Raw genomic sequence first — 4911 nt, 5'->3', positions numbered from 1 at the left:
CCCCCCCCCCCCCCCCCCCCTCTTCAAGATTTCCCTCCTGCACACATCGACACCGATGAGTAGGCAAGAGACGCTTCTTCTTTCGTTCAGCCGTACACGGCGATGGCGACTCACGTCCTCCTCTTCTCCAACCTATTCCCCACCTCCTTCGAGCTGCACCAATGGCTATGAGTTCGATCACCACCTACTCTCTTCTCGTTCTAGCTAGATATGTGAGCATGTGGTAGGATTAGATCAGTGACCATGTTGCAACATTGTATACTACCGATTTGTGAGAATGTGGTGTTGTAGTAGCTAGTGGTGATGGATTTGTAGCATGCTAGTTGATGTTGAGGTAGCTACTGTTTTTTCCATGTCGGTAATGATTGGTATCATGCTAGTTGATGTGCGGTAGTGTGTTGAACTTCATGGTATGCTTTAAGATTTAAGAACAGTCATATGGTGGTGTGTTGAAGTGGATGATCTGCGTGTACTATGCTTAAGAACAGTCATATAGGGGAGGTTCCAGCACTGTCGCACATGACAGTGAGGACGAAGAGAAGCGCTGCTTTCTTCGATCCCGGCTGCTATGTACTTAGTACCCGTTCCACTACTGGAAGTGGCAAAGATACAAACTTAATTCAACTGCATATGTTCACAATTTCAGTAGATAATGCAGAGCATGTTCGCAAATTCAGTAGGTAATGCAGACTACTCTGCTCTAAACACTCCGTGCATGAGGATATGCTGATGAACAACTGTCGATGGTTGCAGCCTGAAAAAACCCAGCAGCATCCCGCCAATAAGCCTGTGGCCGGACTGACATTGCCTTCCTTGACGAACAAAAGGCCCAATATTAATTACAAGGTTTTTCATTTGCTCTATGACCAGGCAACGGCTTTTGAAGGGTCTTGTTGTTGAAGATGAGCAACTAGTAACTGGAGCAAGCAGAGCATGAACCAGCAATTCTTCATGGGAAGATGGTCCTGAAAAGGAGACAGGAACCAGAAAAAAGGAAACTTTGAAAGGACATGCTCCTGTACAGTGAATGGTCCCATGAAAACAGTACAAAACAGTAGAATTCGATTGTAGAATACTCGTGGCTGTCGAGCGGCAGTCAAGTGGTAGGCGCGAGATGGACCGTTGGATCACTGAAGCGTTAACTGAAGGTGTTGGCCATATAACTGAATAAAATTACAGTTTATCTTTTCCAGGCATGATACTATAAGGTTTCAGATTCTCCGGCAAACATCAACAGACTCATTCAAAGTTGTCATTTATGGTCATTGACACCACTCCATCCATCCGGATGTGCTTGTGAACAGCTGTCGACGGTCGAAAACCTGAGAGAAATATTACACACTTATAAGCCTTTCGCCGGACTGACATTTGCCTTCCTTCATCAGGAACAAAAAGAAAAGGCGCAATATTACACGCTTTTCATTTCCTCTGATGAGGTTGACCAAACATAAGCGGAGTTCGCAACATACTCATTCCATCAGAACTCCACCGTCCTGCGGGGCCATGCAATCCCATCAGACTCGTCAGAGTCGTGGTCTGAGGATAAAGAAAAGGCTGAACAAACCAAACCAGAGTTAGTAAGACTGTAAATACAGAAAAAGTGACGTTCTCCAAACACAAGTGGAAAGACAAGGCAGCAAAGGAGGTTACAGTCTTACTCGTAATCATCTGTTAATATTTTCTTCGGGTTGTGATTAATCGCTTGCCAACATGGATATCCAACTGTTTGACAATACTTCATAAATTCATCATTGCAGAAATCAAGTGTAAACTCCTCAAGAGACTGCGGCAGTGTTGGAAGTGAAAAGATACTCAAGCATCGAATAATCGACAGTTTTTTGAGTGACGTGAGATGCTCCATATTGCCTGGTAAGGCGTCCCAGCTACAGCACCAAATCTCAAGTACACAAAGATGAGGGAAAGCCTCAAGTTCAGGAACAGGTCCCAGTTGACCACAGGAGTGTAAAATAAGTTGTTGCAGGTCCTTTGGGCCACAATTTTGCTTGCACACCATCCAGTCTGGGTACCTCAAACCTTCGTAGCCAATGATTTCCAATGTTTCAAGGCCAGTGGGAGGACACAGACCCTCAAGTACCTCTGCTCGGACTTCTAGACTGCACCTTGTGTCATCAACATCCCATATCAATACCAGTACTGTGAGCTGTTCCTTGGCAGTTAGATTGGCTTCAAGAGCTTCCTCCTTGCTTTCAACATTGTCAAGACCACAGATCCTCAGGGTGCCACGAAGCTTGTTTAGGTCTCTAAGCTGCTTTACCTCATACCCTTGTTCATTTCTTATTATGAAGGTTGGTATAGTTTGGAGTGAGATCAGTCTGCCTATATTAGAGCATTGGACGGATATGTGCCGCAAGTTGGTAAGTTGGTCAAAGGAAAAATTTCAAAACATGCTCTTACCAAAATTTAGCAGCTGGATATGGTTGAGTTTAGTTAGTGTGCTTGGTAAAACTATTGACTTGTATGAGTAGCCCATCCTCAAAGCAAGATACCGCAAGTGCTTTATAACTGACTAATAGATTTTGGAACCAAGAAACGTTTACGTTTCTTGAATACTCGAGGTATCATCATATTCTACACGGATAGTACCCTCAGTTTTGGCACCCTCTTGCATATACTCTCAATGAAATCTTCTCCATTTTTTAATGAACATCAAAATGATAAATAATTAGAGTGCGTAAATGTTCAAATCTAAGGATCTTCTCACTAATCAATTCCCAATCATAATTCTGAACCAACAGATGACGAACATCTTGAGGAACATCTTTCCAGCCTTGTGTTTGGCTCAAATTCTGGATTATAAAGAAATCACTTCCAGAGATCTTGTTTGCTAAATCACGTAACAGATCATGAATTGTAAAGCAATGATTTCCTTCTGGTTGCACAAATGAGCATGATACTAACTCTTGAATGTAACCCTCAGCTACATCTTCCATATCCTCAAATGCACAACTGGTCTTTACAAACCCTTGCGCATGCCACTGGCGAACTAAGTCAACCCTTCTCAACTTAGATCTTCTAGGGAAAATGTTGCAGAATTCAAAGCATCGTCTGATGTCCAGATTAAGCTGCTGATAGCTCCACCAAAGAGCATCCATGGTATCATTCAACATCTCAAGATTTGCAGTATTTGTCCAAAATGCAATATTTGGGTTTGTCCCAAGCCTTCCGGCCACATATTCTCAGGATGCCGTTAGAGACCTGTGCCGCCAAATAATGCCCTTTCCTGGAAGTGCAACGGGCTCATCAACATCATGATGCCATTAAACTCAACCGTCCTAGGGATGCCCAGCAGCCATCCAGCAGGTCTGGATCGCGCCACCTCACTTATCCACGGCCTCCTTGTTCTCTCCATCATGCCTCCTTTTTCTAAGATTATCTCTCCTAGCTAGTCCTTTATATACTAGAAAAGGGTCATTCATCCGCGTGCGGTGTGCGCGTGTGACTTTCTCTCCTCCGTGGTCTCACGGTAGTATTTCTTCCACATGGCGCCGTCTCCGACACCGTGCACGCGTCCATATGACAGTCGAGTCTCCACCGGAAGTCCTTTCAATATGTTCAACGCCCGGTTGAATGGAGTATCCCATTTGGGCCTCGCCAACGCCTCAGATGGCGAGTTGCTTTCGGCCGCAATCCTGTGCTGCTCTCTCTACAAAAGCACAAGAATCGTTTACAAATATGACAAACGTGCAGTCGAATTGATCAGAAACTAAAATTACCAACAGTCTCATGAACTCCGTCGTGACCGGGTTCGTCTCAAAAACCTTCTTCACTGGGTCCCAACAGTGCCGGGCCCAGAGGATGTCACGCTCCTGCGGGACGGTGAACTCCGCCAAGGGGTCTGGGATGCCCAGACTCTCAGCTTCTGCGTCCTCCTTGGCCCATATGGACCTCTTCCCGTGGTAACCACGGCTTCTGAGGTGGTGGCACCCAATGTTCCTCTGTTGAAGCCCCTTCATGTACTTCCACTTTTTTTTGGCAGCTTCGGCCTCGCAAGCCGCCTTGAATATTTCAAAGTGCTCTGTCGTGATTGTCGGATTATCCTTTACAATCTCGGAGTAGAGTTCCTTTTTGTTGACGATCCGATGTCTCACCCTTGCTTTCGAGGCGGCCAACGCGTTGCTAAACTTGCTCATGGCGTGTTCGTTTATCTTCTTCATTGTCGGGTCCTTATCTGGATCTTTATAATCATTTTCATTCCGGCTCGGGAATAAGAATATCTGGTGCAGCTTCTTTAGGAGGGAGGGCCTCATATTATCTATCTTCTTTAGTTTCTCATTGTTGATGGTGGCAGTTGTGCGTACGATGCAACCTATTTGATTGCCGTAGCACGTGCGCGCTTCCGCGGGCGCGTTTGGCTCAAAATTGCCGTCATCCACCTCCGTGACCACCAGTCTAGTAGTCATGTGCTTGTTAGGAAGCCGTTGCCTCTTTACTTTCGGTTCTATACTGGCTCCACTAGTCTCGGCGCTGGTCTCAACTGTCTCAACACGGGTCTCGATGCCGGTCTCAGTCTCAGCGCCGGTCTCGATGTCGGTCTCAGTCTTCGATGTGACAGGTGGACCCAGCAACATCAACTGTTGATCGTCGGCTTCCCTCAAAAATTCCTCTGCCGCCAGGTACACGTGTCGCAGTCACCAGAACCCTGTCCTTCATCGTTGCTAGCCATGTTTCCTACGATTAAATCTAGCCAATTAATTCTAAACCTAATAAAATGAATAATGACATAAAAAAAGGCCTATGCTTTGCAGGAATGTTGACTCCTTCCCGGTGCGGCAAATCCAGGTCACTCGATATGTCCTAGTTTGTAGCACAAGTCATGCCGAAATTCACGAAAAATTTCGGCATATCTTTTTCTAAAAAGTGGACAAATCAAGAACCTGCAATTTGCCGGAA

At 45.5% G+C, this 4911-nt stretch overlaps 1 pseudogene; it reads right to left on the bottom strand.

Annotated features, from left to right (window-relative positions):
• Nucleotides 1-22: 22 nt before the first annotated feature.
• On the bottom strand, nucleotides 23-4589 carry LOC125526599 (annotated as a pseudogene).
• Nucleotides 4590-4911: the final 322 nt, after the last annotated feature.

This window comes from Triticum urartu, unplaced genomic scaffold (genome assembly GCF_003073215.2).
Source record: "Triticum urartu cultivar G1812 unplaced genomic scaffold, Tu2.1 TuUngrouped_contig_10588, whole genome shotgun sequence".
Classification (NCBI taxonomy): Eukaryota; Viridiplantae; Streptophyta; class Magnoliopsida; order Poales; family Poaceae; genus Triticum; species Triticum urartu.
The sequence above is the reverse complement of the archived record's forward strand: the minus strand, read 5'-3'. Positions and strand labels throughout refer to the sequence as shown.